Source organism: Antechinus flavipes, chromosome 1 (assembly GCF_016432865.1).
Source record: "Antechinus flavipes isolate AdamAnt ecotype Samford, QLD, Australia chromosome 1, AdamAnt_v2, whole genome shotgun sequence".
Lineage (NCBI taxonomy): Eukaryota > Metazoa > Chordata > Mammalia > Dasyuromorphia > Dasyuridae > Antechinus > Antechinus flavipes.
Genome location: NC_067398.1, coordinates 381,757,913 through 381,781,022, shown reverse-complemented (window position 1 = coordinate 381,781,022; position 23,110 = coordinate 381,757,913). Strand labels below are relative to the sequence as shown.

Here is a 23,110-nt window from a genome sequence, read left to right as displayed (position 1 = left end):
ACAAGGAGGCCTCAATGCCTAGTACAAGGCAAAAGATAAACCTATCATCTAGAGAAAGTAAGCAGCTAAACCTTGAAGCTCAATGAAAGTTAGAAGAAAGACCCTAATCTCAGATCAAGTAAAATCAAAAATAGGTCAAATTAAAAGAGATAAGGGAAGAAAATACATCTTATTTAAAGGTACCATAAATAATGAAGTAATATCAATACAAAACATATGTGCATCAAATGGTATAGCATGCAGATTTCTAGAGGAAAAGTTAAGTGAGTTGCAAGAAGAAATAGAAAGCAAAACTATACTAGAGGGGGATCTCAATCTCCCTCTATCAAGAACTAGATAAATGTAACCACAAAACAAACAAGAAGTTAAGGAGGTGAATAGAATTTTAGAAAAGTTAAGTATGATAGACCTTTGGAGAAATCTGAATGAGGATAGAAAGAAATATATATTTTTTCTCAGTAGTAAATGACATATAAATAATCAGGGCACAAAAACTTCACAATCAAATGCAGAAAGGCAGAAATATTAAATGCATACTTTTCAGATCATGATGCAATAAAAATTACATGTAATAAAGGACCATGGATAGATAGACCAAAAATTAATTGAAAACTAAATAATCCAATCATAATGAATGGGTCAAACAACAAATCATAGAAACAATTGATAATTTCATCCAAGAGAATGATAATAATGAGACAATATACCGAAATTTGTTGGGTGTAGCCAAAGAAGCTCTTAGGAGAAATTTCATATCTTTAGATGCTTACATAAATAAAATAGAGAAAGAAAAGATCAATGAACTAGGCATGCAACTAAAAAAGTTAGAAAAAGGACAAATTAAAAACCATCAATTAAATATCAATTTAGAAATTCTGAAAATCAAGGAGAGATTAATAAAATTGAAAGTAAGAAAAATGTTGAATTAATAAACAAAACTAAAGAATTGAGTTTATGAAAAAAACAAAACAAAACTAATCTTTGGTTAATTTGATTTAAAAAAGGAAAGAAGAAAACCAAATTACCACTATCAAAAATGAAAAGGGTGAATTTCCCACCAATAAAGAGGAAATTAAAACAATAATCAGGAGCTATTTTGCTCAATTTTATGCCAATAAATCTTATAATCTAGGTGAAATGGGATGAATACTTAGAAAAATATAGATTGTCCAGATTAAAAAATGAGGAAATAAATTACTTAAATAGTCCCATTTTAGAAAAAGAAATAAAATAAGACATTAATGAACTTCCTAAGAAAAAATTTCCAGGACCAATGGAATTAAAAGTAAATTCTAACAAATATTTAAAGAACAATTAATCCAAATAATATATAAACCAAATTCCTTTTATTACACAGATGTGGTGTTGACATCTAAGCCAGGGAGGGCCAAAATAGAGAAATAAAATTACTGACCAATTTCCCTCATGAATATTGATGCGGACATTTTAAATAAAATATTAGCAAAGAGATTACAACAATTTATCACCAGGATAACACATAATGACCAAGTGGTATTTATACCAGAAATGCAGGACTGGTTTAATATCAAAACTATTACCATAATCGGCCATATCAATAGCCAAACTAACAGAAATAATATGATTATTTTAATAGATGCAGAAAAAAACATTTGACAAAATACATTACCCATTCCTATTAATTGGTTAATTTAATTAAAAAACCAAATTACTAGTATCAGAAATGAAAGGGATGAATTTGCCACCAATGAAGAGGTAAGCTAGATACTTTTTAGGAGTTATTTGCTGCTAGGTGAAATAAGCAGAATCAGGAGATCATTATACATGGCAACAAGAAGATTATACAATGATCAATTCTGATGGATGTGACTCTTTCCAACAATGAGATGATTGAGGCCATTTCCAATGATCTTGTGATGAAGAGAGCCATCGACACCTAGAGAGAGGACTGTAAGAACTGAGTATGGATCATAGCATAGCATTTTCACTCTTTTTGTTATTGTTTGCTTGCATTTTGTGTTCTTTTTTCATTTTTTTCCTTTTTGATCTGATTTTTCTTGAGCAGCAAAATTACTGTATAAAATGTACGCATATATTGGATTTAACATATATTTTAACATGGTTAACATGTTTTGGATTACTTGTCATCTGAGGAGGGGTTGAGGGGAAAGAAGGGAAAAATTTGAAACACAAGGTTTTGTAAGGGTCAATGTTAAAAAATTATCCATGCTTATGTTTTGAAAATAAAAAAAATTTTTTTAATAAAAATGAGTTATTTGCCTAATTATATGCCAATAAATTTGACAATCTCAAGGAAAGGGATGGATATCTATACAAATATAAATTATTGAGATGAACAGAAGATAAAATAAAATACCTACATAATCCAATCGTAGAAAAAGAAATTGAACAAGCTATCAATGAGATCCTTAAGAAAAAATCCTAAAAATCAAATGGGATTTACAAATGCATTCTGTGAAATATGTAAAAGATTGATCCCAATATTGTATAAACTATTTAGAAAAATAGGTGAAAAAGGAGTCTTATAACTCCTTCCTGATATGGTACTGATACTCAAAACAGGAAGAACCAAAATTGAGAAAGAAAATTATAGATCAATTTTCTTAATAATATTGATGCAAAATTTTAAATAAAATATTAGCAAAAATATCGTAGCAAAATATTACAACTATAATACATTATTATCACGTAGGATTTAAACCAGGAATAGGCTACTTCACTATTAGGAAAACTATTAGCATAATTGACCACATCAATAACCAAACCAACAGAAATCATATGATTATTTAAATAGAAGAAGCCTTTGATAAAGTACAGCACCCATTTCCATCAAAAACATTGGAGAGCATGGGAATTAATGGAGCTTACCTTAAAATGATAAGTAATATTTATTTAAAATCATCAACAAACAATATCTGTAATGCAGATAAACTAGCTTCTCCATCTTCAGAGATGAAGTGAAGTTGCCCATTATCAACTCTATTAGCAAATATTATACTAGAAATGTTAGCTATATCAATAAGAGAAGAAAAAAATGAAAAAATTAGAATAGGCAATAAGAAAAAAAAACTATTCTCTTTGCAGATGATATGTTATATTTAGGAAATCCCAGAGAATCAATACAAAAAAACTACTTGAAATTATTAATAACTTTAGCAAAGTTGGAGAATACAAAATAAACCCACATAAATCATCAGCATTCCTAAATATTAGCAACAAAGTCCAGCAGCAAGATATAGAAATAGAAATTCCATTTAAAATAACTGTAGACAATAGAAAATACTTGAAAGTCTACTTGCTAAAACAAAGGCAGGAACTTTATTAACATAATTATAAAACACATTTTACTCAAGTCAAATTTAAACAATTGGAAAAATATTAATTGCTCATTAACCAATATTATAAAAATGACATTTCTCTCTAAGTTGATCTATTTATTCAGTGCCATTCCAATCAAATATTAAAAATTATTTTATAGAACTAAAAAACAATAATTTGTCTAGAAGAACAAAAGCTCATGAATATCAAGGGAGTCAGTGGAAAAAGAAATATTAAAGGTGGTGATGTAGGTATCAGATCTCAAACTATATTATAAAGTAATATAGCAAATATAACCTGTGCTGACTAAGAAACAGACTGATGGATTAGTGAAATAGACTGGGTACAAATTACCTTATACTAAATGACCATCATAATTAGCATATGATAAACCCAAAGAGCAAATAATTTGGTACAAAAACTTATTATTTGACAAGAACTGCTGGGAAGACTGGAAAACAATATGGCAGCAATTAGGTATAAACTAACATCTTACTCTGTTCACCAAGAAAAGGTAAAAATGAGTATATAATTTATAAATAAAGGGTAATATTATTAGATGAAATTAAATATCAAATTAAGAGAGCATGGAATACTTTATCTTTCATATCTATGTATAAGAAAAGAATTCAGTATCAAAGATAATATAGAGAACATTATAAAATACAAAATAGATAATTTTGATAATAAGAAATGAAAAATGTGTTTTGCACAAATCATGTAAGGAAAGTAAAAAAATGGAACAAATTTTCTGTAACAAATATCTGACAAAAGTCTCATTTATCAAATTTATAGAGAATTTATAAAAATTAAAATGATTTCTCGATTGACAAATGATCAAAAGGTATGAATAGGCAGTTTTCAGAAAAAGAAAAAGCTATTTGTATTTATATGGGAAAATGCTCTAAATCATTATTAAAAAGACTTTAATATTTTATTTCCCCACAATTACATATAAAAACAATTTTATCATCCCTCTTTCCATTTGGTACTGGCTAAGAAATAGAGTAGTGGATCAATGAAGTAAGTTAGGTACACAAGATGCAATAGTCAGTGATTTTATCTACTATTTGATAAACCCAGAGACTTCAGCTTCTGGGATAAGAACTCAGTATTTTACAAAAAATGAGGGGAAAATTGACAAATAGTGCAACAGAAATTAGGCATATACCAACATCTTACATCATATACTGATGAGTTCAAGATTTAGATATAAATGGTGATACTACAAGAAAATTAGGAGAGCAAGGGATAGTCTTCCTGTCAGATCTTTGAAGAAAAGAGGAATTTAAAATGGATAATTTTGATTACATTAAATCAAAAACCAGTGCAGCTGGAATTACAGAGGTAGTAGAAAGCTGAGAAACAATTTTTACAGCCAGCCCATGTTTCTGATAAAGGCCTCGTTTCTAAAGTATATAGAGAACAGAGTCAAATTTATAAAAGTACAAGTCATTCCTCAATTGATAGTCAAAGGATATGAATAGGCAATTTTCAGATGAAGAAATTAAAGTAGTCACATTAAAAAAAATTCTCCAAATCACTATTGATTAGAGATGCAAATTATCACAACTCTGGAGTACCATTTCATCCCTATTCAATTGGTTAAGATAACAGGAAAAGATGATGATAAATATTGGGGGGAGATGTGGGGAAACTGTGACATTAATACTTTGTTGGTAGAGCTGTGAACTGATTCAATCATTCTGGAGAGCAATTTGGAACTATGCCCATAAAATTGTTCATACCCATTGATCTAGCAGTACTAGTACTAGATCTGTATTCCAAAAACATTATAATAAGGGAAAAGTACTTAAATGTGCAAAAATGTTTGTCATAACTTTTTTGTAGTGGCAAGGAGTGGATGACCTTCAATTGGTAAATGACTTAAGTTATGATATATGAATGTGATGGAATATTATTGTACTGTAAGAAATGATGAGCAGACTGATTTCAGAAAAGCCTGGAAAAACTTTCATGAATTGTTGCTGAATGAAATGAGCAGAACCAGAACATTGTATACAAAGACAGCAAGATTACATGTTGAACAACTATGATAACTTATTGCTTCTCAGCAATATGGTAATCCAAGACAATTCCAATAAATTTAGGATGGGATGGTATATCTGCATCCAGAGACTAGGTGTGAATTGAAGAATAGTATTTTCACTTTTTTGATTTGTTTGCTTTTTCTTTTTTGTGTTTTTTTTTTTTTTTCCATTTTGGTCTTTTTTTTTTTTTTTTTTTTTTTTTTTTTTTTTTGCACAACATGACAAGTAAGGAAATGTGTTTAAAAGGCTTGTACATGTGTAACCTATATCAGATTGCTTGCTCTTTTGGGCAAGAGGGATGTAAGGAAGGGAGGGAGAAAAAGTTTGGGTCATATCTTACAGAAATAAATGTTGAAAATTATCTTTACATGTATTTGGAAAAATAGAATACCATTTAGAAAAAAAATTCTTTCCCCCCCAAATTTTGAGTTCCAAATTCTCTCTTTCTTCTCCACACCCCCAATTGAGAAGGCAAGCAATTTGACAAAGATTATATGGGTATAGTCATTCAAAGCTCATTTTCATTTAACTCATTCTGTGAAAGAAAATACAGCTCAAAAACCCTCCCTAAGAAAAATAAAATAAAAAGTATCTATGAGCTATGTTCAGGCTCTACCAGTTCTTTCTCTGGAGACGGCTAGCACTTTTCAATCATAAGTCCTACGGATTGTCTTGGATCTTTGCATTGCTGAGAATAGCTAAACTATTCATAGACAATCATCATACAATATTGCTGTTTCTTTGTACAGTGTTCTCCTGGTTCTACTTATCTCAGTTTGCATCAATTCATATTTTTTCCATGTTTTTCTAAGAGCATCCTGCCCATCATTTCTTAAAGAACAATAGTATTCCTCACAAACATATGCAACTGTTTGTTCAGCCTTTCCCCAATTGATGGACATCTCAATTTCCACTTCTTTGCTGCCACTAAAAAGGCTGCTATAAGTATTATTATTATTATTTTTTGTACACATAGGTCCTTTTTCTTTTTCTTTTCTTTTTCTTTTTTTTTTAAATCTCTTTGGGATACAGAACTAGTAGTGATATTGCTTGGTCAAAGGGTTTTGCATGGTTTTATAGTCTTTTGGGCATAGTTCCATATTGTTCTCCAGAATGTTTGAATCAGTATACAACTTCACCAATAGTACAGTAGTGTTTTAATTTCCCCACTTCTTCTCCAACATTTATCATTTTCTTTTTTTGTATTATTAGTTAATCCAAAGGGTGTGAGGTAGTAGCTGAGTTGTTTTAATCTTCACCAATAGTAATTTAGATTTAAATATATATTTAATATTAATCTGTCTTTCTGGCAATATTAAATGATGGAATCATGGAATACTACAGTCTCTGAAGAACTGAAATTCAAGATCGTCTCTAGAGCTATGAAAAGCCTTATGATAGATGCAAATAGTCTGTAATACATTACAAGCACAGAATTCCCAGGCAGAGGGCAGTGGTTATCAAAATTTTTTATCTTAGTACCCTTTTATAATCTTAAAACTTATTGAGGATCCCAAATAAATATTTTATATTTGCTACATAATACAATATTGTTATATTTATTGATATTTATTGTATTAAACATCAAAATATAAAATATTAATTTATTGATTGATCTATTAATTAAAATAAATTTGATAACTTCATTATACAATAACATAGAACATTTTTATTAAAAAAGCTCCATTTTCCAAAATGAAAGAAATTAGTGCTTTACATATTTTTGCAAATCTCTTTAATGTCTGGATTAATAGAAGACAGCTAGTTTCTTATATCTGTTTCTGGATTTAATTTGTTGTGATATGTTGTTTTGGTTGCAGTATATGAGGAAAATACAGCTTCACAAAGAAGTAAATTTGGGGGAAAAAGGAGTATTTTTATAGGCAGATAACTTCTTTGTATTATAATGATATCCCTAGAAGGGTCTCAGAGACACCCTGAAATCCTCAGACTACATTTAAGAATTATTGGTGTAGCATATGCCATCACTGAAATATGTGACTGAGGAAAAATTGGGGTCAGTCACATAGTGAGAATGAACAATATTTGATTGTAAGTTGGCATGTTTCTGTGATATCCGTGCAATATAAAGAGAAAAGAGAATGGCTACCAGCAAATTGAGTAGTGCTTCAATATTGAATTCATGGGAGGGCATTGATGAGGGTGAAACTGGACTGACAGGACAGAATAGGGTATACTCTGCATTCCTGGAGAAAGTACTGCATTGATGAGCTCACAGATGCATTACAATATTATTTTATCATAATAAAGGAAAATTCCAGAGAGCAATAAAAAGGAAGGAGAATGCCATTTTGTGGTAATAAAGAGGCAGGTGAATCAAGGTCAGGCTACAAAGAACAAAAGAAGTAGATGAGGCAGAATAATATTTCTACGGGTGGGTCACCTTTCAGGTATTGCTAGCTGGTGAACCACATCTTGGCAGTGCAGTGATGTGAGACCAACCACAGCAGCCATGACGTGCTTTGCTGAAGCCAGGTGGAGCCTTGGCTAGGGAAAAAAATGGAAATGAAGTCTATTTTTCCACTACAGTGGGCCAGGAAAAACCATGTCATTACCTTTAGCATCAGTCTAAAGATGGTACTTCTTCTAACAGAAGTGAGTCTGCTTTAACATGGGGATGCTCAGTAAGGGAGGTTGGATTAGATTGGCATTGGTTGCCAGGGTTAGTCCTGTGGGGAGGAGAATATCAAAGCAATGTGAAGTCAAGCTTTCCTACCAGCTTGTCCTAGCATTTTTAATTAGTACAATTTAATACTGTTTTGGGGCAGGAGTATTTTCTGTAATTAGTTCTTTCCCATTCACACAGATTGACTTTGTACACTGATCATAAAGCTGGGGAGGGATAGGGAGGACAAATACTATTAAATGGGCAGGAGGGAAGACAGTATTGGGGTATCCAAGGAATATGTGTAGCCCAGGGGATACTCCTGTGAATGTATAGCTAATACTAGGGTACACATTTGGGAAGTGAGAGAGATGAGATGTGTGTCTTGGGGGAGGGGCACATGAAGGGAGAGAACATAGTGGGGCAAACCAATCTTTGTCAACTTAATATTACTTAGAGCTTGACTATTTAGTTAAATAGATAAATAGGGACCATGTTATGGATACATAGTGTAGGTAAGCTACTCTGCCTCCCAATCTTTCTTTCTTCTTCCCACCCCTGGCCTTTTCTGATATAAGAAATTCCTTAAACAGGGTATGGAGCCATTCACTTTGTACTAAATGATAGAAATCTCAACATAATATTCTTTATGAGAAAGAAATCGTTACTTAAATTCACTTGTACATGAATGATACAAAGTGCCTTTCCTGAGAGGAGATTTTAATGTATTTCATGGGGCAAGGGGTAGAACAGGAGAGAGAGTAGAAAAGCAGAAATAAATTGGATACTTTAAGGGGAAGAGAAGAAAAAAAAAAGAGTATGGGGGCATGCTTTTTTAAAAAGACAAACGTCACATATATGTGTGTATATATATACATATATGCATATATTATATATATATATGTATATATTTTGCTGAGGCAATTGGGGTCAAGTGACTTGCTCAAGGTCACACAGCTAGGCAGTGATAAGCGTCTGAGGTCAGACTTGAAATCAGGTTCTCTGGAGTTCAGGGCTAGTCTTCTATCCACTGCCTCAATTTCACTTATATTTCAATTTTGTCTCTAGCCGATATGTTGGATATAGAGACAAGAAGACTTGAATCTGAATCCACTTTCAGATGCTACTATCTCTGTGATCCTGGACAAATCACTTCTGTCTGCCTCAGCTCTGAAAAATCGGGATAATAGCATAAGGTAATTGTGAGGATCAATGAGATAATATTTGAAAAACATGTTGCAATCCTTAAAGTATTATATAAATGTTTATTAGTATTATATTTAATGCTATAAAGTGCTATATAAAATTTATTAATATTGTTATTGTTACTTGTTACTTTCACGTTATTCAATGGGAGTTTATCTCCTAATAGTAATATACATTATTGAAATATTTCCTAATTTTTCTAATCTATTAGATTATAAATTTGAATTGTTTTTTGATTATAAATTTAAAGAGGACTGTATCTTAAATCAACTTTGTATCTCCCTAAGCATTCAACAACAGGCCTTGCATGGAGGATCAGACATTTAGACTTGGAAGGGATTATCTAACCCTATTTTACACATGAGGAAAGAGAGGCTCAAAAAGCAATATGTGACATTTTAAAAGTTAGGAAGTTGACACAATCAGTACTTGAATTCATTTCCTCTGTCTTCAAGTCTCAGATTCTTTTCCCTATCTAGATTCTCAATAAATGTTTGTAAATTGAAGAATAAAGGAATATCCCAAAACTCATTTTTAAAAATCCTATCTCTGAGGTGCTTGCTTACACATATGATATCCAGGAGACAATGGTACACCCTCCATTAATAAGAGTTGAGTGAGCACAAAATGGATCGTCCAGGAGTCAAGTTTATTGAAGGTTTTTTTTGGAACATCCCAATCCTCACTTGGTCATTGTTTTTGGTTTTGATGGCTCAAAATGAGTGTAAATTATATTTGATTCTGTTCTGACCAGAAACCCTGAGAGTCTTCTCCTCCCAGATTGATTTTTTTTTTTTTGAGGAGGCAAACTAGGTCAGCTTTTGCTTTATTTCTAGCCTAGCCTTAAATCATTGTATGAATGTAGTCTCAGGCAAGCTTAGATCTGGAAAAGACCTCAGCTTAAAAAAGGAAGAAGGAAAGAACAGAAGAAAGGAAGGAAAAGAGAGAGAAAAGAAGGAAGAAAGAAGAGAAAGGAAGAAAAAAGAAAGAAAAAAGGAGGGGGAAAAAAATGAAAGAAGAAAAATGGAAAAAAGAACAAAAAGAAGGAAGAGAAAATTCAACTATGATATCTCAATACCCCCACTAGCTTGTAATGTCTTGAGAATAGGTATGTATCCCCAGTGCTTAGACAAGGTCTTGTCCATAATAAATGTTTCAGCGATTGTTGAATTGAATTCTGTTTTCTCTCCAGGATGTGAACAATAGGGCATTCTCTATATTGAGTACAAACAACTAGCTTTGTGGGTGTAGCAAAAACACAGGAGGCTCTCTTAGGAAGGATGCCAGCACAAAAGCATGAAGTAAAACTACTAATCCCCACCCTTAGGTGAAACAATTCATGAACCATTAGAAAAAAGCCCAGAAGCTTCTTTTAAGTCTTTCTTCCCACTATTTCTTAGTCATTTTTTGAGTCTTGTCTTACTGTGATCCCCATTTTTCTTAACAAAGTTACTGGAATGGTTTGTCCATTATTAATATGTTATACTTGAATAATTAATTAATAGTTATACTTGAAAATTTCTTACTATTACAAAATAATAAAAATATAAATTAAGATAACATAGCACTTTTAAAGTAAAATGCTTTTACATATATTATCTTCTTTGATGCAATAATCTTAACTATAACATCCTACAAAATCATACCTTCCTTTTACAAGTCACTTTTTTCATAGTAGTACATAATTTTTCATCATCTCACTTTTCTTCTAGTGTCCATTACCTATATATTCAAGCCACATAACTTAGTATTTAGTCACACTTAACGTTGCTGCTCTTCTCACATCACAGCTTCCCTTTTCTCCTTTTCCCTAGGTCATGATCTTAACTCTGCCCAGTTTCCATTTGCTTCCATTCATCCATTTCTGAACTTAATCTCTCTTTTGTAGCCTTCCCATCTCCTGCTCAGAGCTTCTGATAAACCCCTTTTCTGATTAACTCCTAAGTCACTCCAATACCTATTATCCTTAAGAAAGCTCTCTTTGGATTCCATTTGATTGCCTGGCCAAATAACCACAACTACATTTTGCTCTGCTTGTCATAAATCTAAAGTTAGAAAATAAATATCTCACCATTCCTTTGCAATCCATCCAAAATTTCTTACTGACAGTTTCTGAAAACCCTTCTGAATTAATTTTTTTTCATTTCACCATTGAAACATCCATTTCTCCCTATTCTAATTTTATTGATTCTTTTTTCAATGTCCTGCTGCACACACACCATTGGCTACAGCTTCCTGAGATGGTCACCCTTAATCTCAATATCTGGGAAAGGGGAGATGCTACTGTCATGGTGATAACAAAAGACAGCAGTATCATAGACAAAAGAGGCAAAAGACACAGAAGAGAAAAAGTTAGTGAAAGGATACAGAGATAGGAATAGCCAACTTTTCCACACCAAATAAAGATGAGACTGTTAAAGATGAACTATTTTTAGCCTCAGACTCTTGTCTAACATGTCATATCACCATTATTTCTTCTGCCAGCAAATGTGGTCAGCAGTTATGGTGGCATTTGCCATCTTTGAGACAGGATACTTATACACATGGCTGAATGGTTAGATGGAGTTGGCAAAATATAGTTGACTTGCTTGTGTTTGTGAGAATTCTAGGTCTGCAAATGAGAAAGGCGTGTATTGTATTATGTCTGCCATGGGAAAGGATTGCACCTTTTGGGAGCAATTTTTTTTTCCCCTGAGGGAATAAGGACTGTAAGTGAACTACAATGCCTAAGTCTCTGCCAGCATTGCAACACTTCCTCTGGGAGGAGAGATGGCATTTTTCTTACATTCAAACAAGTTCTTACTTTGGTACACTTACATATTAATGCACCAAGCCCATGAAAAACTTAAAGAAACATTATAGTAAAGACAGACACCATTAAAAGTTATAAATGCAAGCATAGTACAGAGAAATGCTAAAGGTTTCTACGTGTATAGGACTTAGATGTACAGTTAGATTGTACAGTGGATAGAGTGCTGGGCCTGGGGTCAGGAAAACTCATCTTTGTGAGTTCAAATCTGACCTCAGATACTTCTTAGCTATGTGGTGCTGGGTGAATCACTTAATCCTGTTTGCCTCAATTTCCTCATCCATAAAATGAGTTGGAAAAGGAAATGGCAAGTACTTCAGTATTTTTGCTAAGGTAAGGTAACCCCAATTGAGTTCACAAAAGTCAGTGACTGAAAAATGATTGAACAAGAAAGCTAATAAGAGTTATCCTTGTGAAGGCATGAAAAGTGTTAAAAGTAAATATAGTATGAGATATGTATACATATACAAACATATAGTATACATATGTAAGAATATTTGCACATATGTATGTATGTATATGTAAGTATACACACACACACACACAAATAAGTGTCTGTGTATAAAGGTAAATATGTGTGTGTGTGTATACGTTCAAACATAAAGGTAGCCATCCTATACATTAGATTGGAGTTTTTGTCCTGACCCTTTCCCATGGGTCAGATTCTTATTAAAATACATACTGGATAAACAACTTCATGTTGTTGTGGGTGCTGCGCTGTGGGGAGCTGTGGTAGAGTCATAACAACCAAACCAGAAAGAATCACTTCCTCTTGAATTGAGGAAAGATGACTTCTTGTCTCTTTCAAGAGGACTTCTTTATTGGAACATGACAAATACCAGCTCCCCCTTAGATTTCCAGTAACGCATTAAAGAAATTTCATTTTTATCTATAGCTATTGCTAGAGAGGCTATGTGATGGCAATGAGAATATATGTGTGTCTAGGAAAACCTACTCCTCTCTCCACCCGCATCTTTTTCTTTTTCTCTGACTGCTGTCTCTCCTCTCCTTATCTCTATCTCTGTCTCTCTTTCTTTCTCTGTCTCTCTTGTTTCTTTCCATTTCTGTTTTTTTTCTGCCTCTCTATCTCTATCTGCCTATCTCTCTCTATCTCTGTGTCTTTCTATCTCTCTGTTTCTGTCTCTGCCTCTATGTCTCTGTCCATCTGTCTGTGTGTTTCCCTCCCTCCCTCCTTCTCTCCCTTTCTTTAGTACTATTTTTTATTGTAATATATTTTATTTATTTATTTTTATTCCAAATTCTTTCCCTCTTCCAGCCTTTCCTCCACCTGCTAAGAAGGCAAGAAATATTATGCATAAAATCATGTAAAATATCTATATTAACTAACTCCCGAGCAAAAAAATAAAGGAAAAAATATGTTTAAATCTGTGCTCTCAGTTCATCAGCTTTTCATCTAGACTCTAGAAGTGAATAGTATTTTACATTATGTAAGTCCTTTGGTGTCACGGTGGATCATTGTACTGATTGAAGTTACTTCTTTCACAGTTGATTATCTTTACAATATTGCTGTTACTGCACAGATTGTTCTTCTGGTTCTCTCACTTCATTTTGCATCATTTGATATATTTCCCCACATTTTTCTGTTACCATCCTTTTTTATCTTTTCTTATAGTATAATATAGCATTAATATGCCATAACTTGTTCAGTCATTCCTGAAGTGATGGACATTCTCTCATTTTTCAATTCTTTGCCACCACAAAAAAGCAACTATAAATATTTTCCTTTTTTCTTTAATCTCTTTAAATAATCCATATTCTTTTAGGAATATAGATCTAATAGTAATATTTGCTGGATCAAAGGTTTTATACAGTTTTATGGACCGTTTGCATAGCTTCAAAGTATTCTCCAGAATGGTTGGATTCATTTACAGCTCCATCTACAGATTTAGTGCCCCTCTTTTCCCATATGCCCTTCACTATTTATCATTTAACTTTTCTTTCATGTTAATTAATTCAATGGAAGTATTTTTTTTTTCATATGACTATTGATAGTTTTCATTTTCTTTGACAAAAACTGCTTGTTTATATACTTTGACCATATATCAAATGAAGAATAATTCCTATTTTTATAAAACTGGATAACTTCTCCATATATTTAAGACAGGAAATTTTTATAAGAACAACTTGCTGCAAAATTTTTTCTCCATTGCTTGCTTGTTTTCTAACTTTGGCTGCCTTTGTTTTATTTGTACAAAACTTTAAAGTTATACCAAATTGAAATTATCCATTTTACCTCCTCTGACTTTTTCTGTCTCTTGTTTGGTAATGAATTCTTCTTCTATCATAGATTTGATAAGTAATTTCTTCCTTGCTTCCCTAATTTGTTTGTGGTATCCCTTTAAGCTAAATCAATTACTCATTTTGAACTTATCTTGGTAAAATGGCATGAGATGTTGATCTATCCCTAGTTTCTGCCAGACTACTTTCCAGTTTTTTTCCAGTAATTTTTGTCAAATAGTTAATTCTTGCCCCAATCCTGGGATTTTTGGATTTATCATATATAATATTTGCTTCTATATATTATGTACCTGGGTGTAACTGAGCAACTATTTTATTTCTTATTCAAATCATTTTATCTAATTTTTTATCCAAATTATTGATTTCTTGTTTTGATAATTACCACTTTGGATTAGAGTTTGAGATCTGATACTACTACCCTCTTCTCTTCACATTTATTTTTATTTTTCAGTGATTCCCTTGATATTCTTGATCATTTTTTCCTCCAGGTAAATTTTTTTTCCTAGAAGAAAATTTCATAGAAGAAATAAATATTTGGTGTTTTGATTTATATAGTATAGGATAAGTGAAATTAATTTAAATAGAATGATCATTTTTATTATATTGATTTGGCTTACTCATGAATTATTGGTATTTCTCCAAATTATTGGTATTTCTCCAATTATTTAGATCATTATTTGCATGAAAAGTATTTTATAATTTTTTTTACAGATAGTTCTTGTATTTGTCTTGGCATGTAGATCCCAGGTATTTTATACTGTCTTCAGTTATTTTAAGAATTCCTATTTCTATCTCTTCTTGCTAGGTTTTGTTAAAAATGCTTGTGATTTGTGTGGGTATATTTTATTTCCTGCAATTTTATTTAAGTTGTGAATTACTTTGATTACTTTTTAAAGTTAACTCTCCAAGTCAGTATCATATCATCTGCAGAAAGGGATAATTTTGTTTTTTCATTGCCAGGCCACCTCTTTTGCATTTTACTTTTTCTCTGAGTTTTAGTGACTGGACAGTGATCCTGAAGTGCTTTTTTCTATTCTTTTTGAAAGGAAAGGGGCATGATACTGAAAAAAAAAATGGCAGAAGTTGAAAATTCAGATTTTTCCCCGAAATGATAGGGCCTCTCATATCAGACATATGTTAATTCTGTCTTATAGCTTTATGTTTGTATTTTTCAGTTCTGAATGCTAATTGAATGAATTTTTAAGGATCATGTTAAGAGGTAAAACAGATTATGATCTAATGGATGGGAGTTACAATCCAAGTGAGTTATGAATTATTGTTGAAATAGTTGTACATCTACAAAGGAACCCAAAAAAGCACTTGGGCGTGTATATGGAGATTAGGAGGCTTGTATGACAGGTGCTATACATACATGTGCATCTTAAGTGAGCTATTAGCTGAAACTTGGGGGTGTCTATGCAAATTTGTTTATGCCCAGTTGACTGAATGCAGTCAGTTTAGAGTGCCACCTTGTGGGTCACACAAACAAAAAAGCTAAAGGAATCCAAAACGTTTATAAATGATCTTTATGGATTAGACCAATGAGGCAAATTTAATAAGATTAAATTTAATAGGGATAAACATAAAATCATATACTGGAGTTCAAAACATCAACTTTAAAAGTACAAAACTGGAATTATATGAAAAATATCTGGGAGTAACTGGATTAAAAACTCAAGATAAATCAAGAGTGATGTGGTGGCTTTAAAAGCTGGTACAATCTATCATTAGTAGAGGCATAGTATTTAGAACTTATCAATGGGATGGTGCCAGGATAGGGAGTTTTTAATTATAGTAACTTTCAAAGGCATCTACTTAGTTATTAAGATGTTGTGATATGTGTCAGTAGACATAGGCATGCTGATAAAATCGTGCCTTTTTGAAAATTTGTTATACACTTGTTGGATTGGACCAGGGAAGTGATTGTACTCATTCTTGGTCAGATATCAACTACTTTTTTGTATTCAACTCTATGCTACACATTTTAGGATAGAAATTAACAAACTAGAGAATATCCAGAAGAGCATAAGCAGGATAATGAAAGTACCAGAGATCATGTCTCATATAATTGAAATACTTAGGCATATTTACTCTGGAAAAAAAGAAAGCTTGAGGAGGCACAAGGCAGATGTCTTCAAAAATTCAAAGGATTTTGATATAGCAAAGGAACTAGATGAATTTTATTCTCAGAAAGCAGAATTAGAAGCAATGTATAAAAGTTTCAGAGAAGACGGCTTCAGCTTAGTTTAAGGGGAAATTCCATATAATTAACGCAGTCCAGGAGTAGAATGGGCCTCCCTGGAAGATAATGTGTTCCCTCTTGCATGAGATCAAGCAAGGGGCAGATACTGCATCATTCTCTCCACTCCTAAATAGATTAAAAAATCTTTAAAAACTATCCATGCTCCATTGGGATCTATACAAGGTCAAGAGAATGACAAGAGGGCTTTATATGAGAAGACATGGTCAAGTGTTGTGATCTTTTTCTTCTCAAAACACAGCCAGGTGATAAAAGTTCAGATCTTTTATTGTCCCAATATAGCCCGGTTAGCTTAGAGGCCTATCTCTCTGCTTGGTTCCAAGAGCTCTCTCCGAATGTCACCAAATCCAAAGGTCTGGTCCTTCAGCCTCTGCCTCAGTTTTCTTCAGCCTCCAGCCAGCTCCAACTCTTCATGTCATTCCGCTGAAATCTCGACTTGTAGCATCTTCACTCTCCGAAGAACACTTCTGCCACCAGCCAGCCAAGTGGAAAATATTCTGCCCTGCCTCGGAGAGAGGGCTTCTGGCGTAACTCTACTGAAATCTGACCGAGAGCTTCTGTCTGTTTCTTTTATCCAAGAGGGAGGAATTGTGGGATACGAGAGAGAGGGATTATGGGTTTTCTCCCATAGTGCTCTCTGGCCCAACGAGCTTCAAGGGAGGTGTGAACTCATTGAACTTAGTTCTACTTAGTACCTTGTTTCAGGTTCTGCCAAAACATCTTCTTGTAAGATTAGATCAACTCTAATTACTTAGCAGTTAGTAAGGATTCCAACATCTCCCCCTTTCTTTTGTTTTAAAACATAGGGGGTTTCTGAGGGAGTACACATAAATCCATCAATATAGGCCAGAACTTTGTAACAGATATACATGGTATACATAAATCCATCAATATGGGAGGCATTATACATAATTTACATAAGCACATAGCAATATAACACAGGCTAGTAGTAATGTAACAAATAACATGAATCATCCTGAAAATTTACACATGTCCATAAGTCCTAGAAACAGTCCAATAGGATTCCATTGTCCATTAGTTCATGTGCCAGGAATCCAATAGTTCCTGTAAGCTCTGAAGTACTGCAAAAAGTCTCATCAACAATTTTTCATCTTAAGGAACCCAATGATTCTTGCTGGTTTTTCAGGAACTGAAATAGTTTCATCTTGTGTTAGGAAATTCAAAGATTTCTGAAGATTTTAAGAGTCCTTTTGACAGTCTCATTGTCAGCCATCTGATTCTTTCTTCATCAGTGGAAATATAAGCAGATCCTCTTCCCCAAGCAGTTAATCTAATTCCCTTCTATTTACCACTTTTGGGATTTCTCCTCATCATCTGGTAATTACATTGGAGCTGTTTGCATTGGATATTGTCTTGTTGTCTTAAAAGGCCTGTATTCTTCTTTTTCTTCTCAAAGCACAGCCAGGTGATAAAAGTTCAGATCTTTTATTGTCCCAATATAGCCCGGTTAGCTTAGAGGCCTATCTCTCTGCTTGGTTCCAAGAGCTCTCTCCGAATGTCACCAAATCCAAAGGTCTGGTCCTTCAGCCTCTGCCTCAGTTTTCTTCAGCCTCCAGCCAGCTCCAACTCTTCATGTCATTCCGCTGAAATCTCGACTTGTAGCATCTTCACTCTCCGAAGAACACTTCTGCCACCAGCCAGCCAAGTGGAAAATATTCTGCCCTGCCTCGGAGAGAGGGCTTCTGGCGTAACTCTACTGAAATCTGACCGAGAGCTTCTGTCTGTTTCTTTTATCCAAGAGGGAAGAATTGTGGGATACGAGAGAGAGGGATTATGGGTTTTCTCCCATAGTGCTCTCTGGCCCAACGAGCTTCAAGGGAGGTGTGAACTCATTGAACTTAGTTCTACTTAGTACCTTGTTTCAGGTTCTGCCCAAAACATCTTCTTGTAAGATTAGATCAACTCTAATTACTTAGCAGTTAGTAAGGATTCCAACAGTCAAGAGTTAGGATGAGTAGGCATAGGAAGGTGTGAAATCTGCTTTCCTGAAGGGAATACTCAGAAGGATGAAATCACAGATATATTGACATAGCTGGGATCACAAAGAAAGAAAACTCATCTATCATACTTCTTAAAAGTCTTTGAAATGGTAAAGATCTGACCAAAGAATAAAATCTTTGTTTCAGAGACAAGTCATGTGATTTTACCAAGTAGTTTTGTTATGCGTCTTTTGAACTTAGGAAAAATGTATATTTTTCTATTTATGAATATAAATTGGGGAGATTATGTCATTTTGAATAAATTCAATTATTTCCTCAGAAATGATATCAATTTCTATTAATAGTTTGTGATTGCATAGTGATGCTTTTAATTAACAAGGATTTATTTTCTCTCTCTTCTACTCCCATTCTCTCTGATTAAAAAACTACTATATTAAATATAATTCACACATTAGCCATATACAAAAATGTCATTCTGAATCTTGAATCCACCATTTCTCTCAACCAGGAGTTAGATGGCAGCATCTCTGAAGTTGGTCATGATTGTTGGGATAAGAGAAGGAAAGTTTAAATGAAAGCTTAAAAATATTTGTGATTCATGGATTCTCTTATCTTAAATAAAATGAAATTTGTTCTTTGTGGGCTATAACTAAAGTTTTATTAAAAAATAATAGTTGCCTTTATTGACAATATGCTTTCTGATAGGTTTAGATATGCTGGCATAACTAAGCAATTTGGATTAATTCTTTCTTCTTACACCTTTCATAGGTATGGTTCAATTAGAGATGGAAAGGAGTTGAGAGAAAACTAAGAGAGAAGTGAGATTATTTGCCCAAGGTCACATGGGTAAGTGATGTGAATTTCCAAAGTCTAAACTTAAAAGATTAATTTTAGGTCTTGCTTAAGAACTTAGATCCTCTAAGAGTTTATAATGGCAATAAATAATTGAACAGGCTAATTATATTATCATTAAATTAAGGATAATTACTTCCATTTACTTATTACTTTGTGATTTATAAACTAAATTACTCTTCTCTGTCCTTGTCAAGTAGATAGCTTGTGTCATTATTTTCAATTTACAGATAAATAAAATAAGTAGTATGAAATGGAGAAGGCAGCATCAGAATCAGGAATACCAGGGTTCAAATCTTGTCTCTGACCCATACTTTTTCTGTGACTCAGACCAAGTTATTAAACTCAGTTCCCCAGGCAAGTATCTAAGGCTGTAGGTTAATATATAATTGCTGATTTATAATTTTCTTTTTCATCTAGAGTTCCTTAAGCCAATGGAATTGCAGATTTTTTCATCAACTGATACCTTTTCTCAAGAAAAGAAAACAAAAGCAAAACACAGAACAGTATGAATGAAGAAATTGAGCTTCAAAGAAGTTAATGTGTTTCCAGTTATATATGCGATCTTGCTGGAGTGGGGGCTCAAAGCTAGCTTTTCTGTCTCCAAATATAGTGATGTCTTTTTTATGCTTAACCCTGTCCAAGGTACTAATGAGTTTGCTAGAAATCTTCACTTGGTATCTTCCCTCAAGGAGCTCACAGTGTTATAGAGTATAACAAACATTTCTACGCATGAAATAATTAGAAAACAATTATTTATTAATTTTTTAATTGATAAGATTTCCATTATATTAATACACCCTGAAAAATTTCAGAGATATTTCTAATCTCCATTACTCAGGTTTTTTTTTTTTAAACCTATATCCAGAAGTGTAGTTACATTGTCTTTTGCCAACTTCACAAATCCAACCTGATTTCCAAAATTACCAATTCCTGGAAAAGGTCAATTTAAATCTCTTCCTTGTGGTATTTATTCTATTAATGCTTTTGTTTCCAAAAAAGTATCTATACCTATGTTAACTTCCTCTTCATTTAGTAAATGCATCACTAGGAGGGTAACATGAAAGGAACCACAATTGGTCTTTACATTGGATAGCCATTTGTCTTGCTGTATTGTTGTGTTTTGTAGAGTCAGAATTCCTCTTGTAATCTCTTTGTTGGTGATAGGAATAGAAAGGAAATAATCGGGTTAATAATCTTTTTTTTCCTTTTTAAATTATTATTCTTCATTGGGTGTTCTTTTCCTGAATCCCTATTTTTCTCTCTCCTCTTGGAATTTATTTCAGGTTCAACTGGTACTCTACTTCCTGGAATTTAGTTTCCTTCTGTGGCATTTAAAAATCTTCAAGAAAAATAATTTCTAGGTAAATTAAGTATTTGATTAATAATGCTAGCATTTTAACAAAAGAATGATTACTTGGCTCTTAGACTAAAGATCTTAAAAAATGTTTAAAGCAGTTTGTATTTAAGAACTAATATATATTTAATAAAAGAGCACAAAAATGAACAGCAATGGTTTTAGAAAATAAGTGCTATAAATAAGATGAAAAGGAAGAGATCATTGTTATCTAAAATATAGCTAGAGTATTGGATATAGAGTCTGGAAGACTTGAGTTCAAATCTGAATTTAGATATTTATTAGCCATGTATTCTGGGCAAGTCATTTAATCTTTCAATATCTCAGTTATGTCATCTGTAACATGGAGATAATAAGTATACCTACTTCCCAGGGCTGTTATGAGATTCAAATGAAATGGTATCCACAAAGCACTTTGCAAAGCTTAAAGTGCTATATAAATGTTAACTATTGACTTATTATTAAGAATAATGAGAAGGCCAATTTAATTGAACATGATAAATGTAGGATGATGGCCCAAGTAGAAAAATCCTGAAGAGAAAAAAGATTATATTTAAATGCTGAAAAAGTATTAATGAAGGAGAATTTTAAGGTTCTAGAGATGGAAAATATTTTGTTGGAGAAAGATCCCTATATGAATGAAATTTAAAGCATAGAAATGGAGAAACTAGATTTAGAACCAAGACAGGTTAATACTTTTCTTGAGATTGGATGAAAAAATAAAGAGAGTATATGGTGATAGATGTGCTTAGGGGGAAGTGAAGATACATCTCACAGAAGAGGGCCTTGATCTCACTGAGAGAGAATGGAAAGACAAAAGATGGTATGAGAAGAGATGAAAAAGGGGAAAGAATTAAAGGCTGGAGGACAGAGATATTCTACTAAAGAAAGTTCTGGAGTATTGAGCGATTACTACTATAGTTGTGAAATAGTGTTTGGTGTTACATTAAATTTATGTGAACAATGTCCTTATCTGAAGATTACAAAGGGATGTTAAGAGCCTTCAAGAATAATATTCCTGATTCCTCCACTACATTGAAGAATCACACGAGAGATGTATTAAATTATCCTGGTCACCTACAAACTGAATGAAGGTTTCAGCAGGATTAGAAAAGGTGCTCCAATTTCCTTTCCTTCCTTTTTCATTTACTTGGGGAGACAATAAAGTTTTATTCCTAAATCTACTCCCACTTTTTTTTTTAACCAATCTTCTCCATCAGTCTAGTAATTAACTGTCAAGGTTAAATTTGTTGAAGATCTTCATTGGTAAGTACTAGATATTTATTCTAAGCATAAACAACCAATCCAATAAATGTCCAACTTTAGTGGATGTTTTTCCAAAAAGATTTGCTCTATCCTAGATAGATTCCTCCCGCCCATTGCCATGTATTGCAGACAATCTCTGTCCATCCCCAATGAATTGTTTCAGCCAAAAAGCAAAGACAAATAAAGGTTTATTTTACTTTAGCCTTCCTTCACTGAGACTTAGGGTAAGTTCAAAGAAGAATTCAAGACTAAAGTAAACAGTGCCAGGCCTAGTTGGCATCTTGCTTTAGCCTGGAGAAAGAGTCCTCCCACACCACGTACTCTACTAGCCCCAGAAACAGCACATTCAACAGAAAGTCCTTTATTAACTGCTATGGTTTCTAAAAGCTTCCTTTAAAATAATAATGCATTGTTTTCCAATAAAATATTTAATGAGGTTCACTCGATGGCAAAGCACAAGAGAAACAAACAAGGTACAAATGAACCCTTTATTGTATCTTTTTTATTTGTTAATTTCTAGTCCCACTATTTAAAAAATGTTTTGGCACTAATTCCTTTCCCTCCTCTCCATTTGCTTCGCTTCTTTCTATTTTCACGGTAAGCAAGTTGGCACTTCCTTTTCAAAAGTATATTTATCAAATATCTATTGCAGAAACAAGAAGAAGGGACTTTGATCAAAACCAAGAGGGAAAGAAAGAATATAAAAGAAATTGAAGCATTTAAAAACACCTCAGTCTTTAAGAGGAATTGTAAGAGAAAATGTCAAAGCCAAAAGGCAGGGCCCACAAAAATAAAACAAACATTTGATGTGATGAGCCACAGAATAAATGGATTTTTCAGCTAATGTTTCTTTTGCAGAAAAATGCCAGGTTGGTTTGTGAATAGGTTTTGTTATAGTCATCTTAATTAGATGGCGCCTATGCCATTTATAAATAAAATTGTTATGATGAAAACCAAATGCATAAAGGAAATTAAATAAATAGAAGCATCTACCATACTCCTAGGAGCCATATTAATGTAGGAAACTTCACCTAATAGTTGAATGCATTCAGGCCAGGTCTTCATGACCATGGCCAAATCAGACTAGGACCAAAACATTGAGCCCATTCAATTCCTCAGGGCCTATCTTGCTGGCTTTCGTTAAG

The 23,110-nt window shown here is 33.0% G+C and overlaps 1 long non-coding RNA gene across 2 annotated transcripts in view; it reads left to right on the top strand.

Annotated features, from left to right (window-relative positions):
* Positions 1-20,834, top strand: part of LOC127561164 (uncharacterized) — a 33,028-nt gene extending 12,194 nt beyond the window's left edge. For both annotated transcript variants that reach the window (XR_007953477.1, XR_007953483.1), the window contains exons 2-4: positions 19,259-19,336; positions 19,763-19,987; positions 20,629-20,834. This is a non-coding gene — a long non-coding RNA (uncharacterized LOC127561164). The remainder of the gene's footprint in view (positions 1-19,258; positions 19,337-19,762; positions 19,988-20,628) is intronic.
* The last annotated feature ends 2,276 nt before the right edge of the window (positions 20,835-23,110 follow it).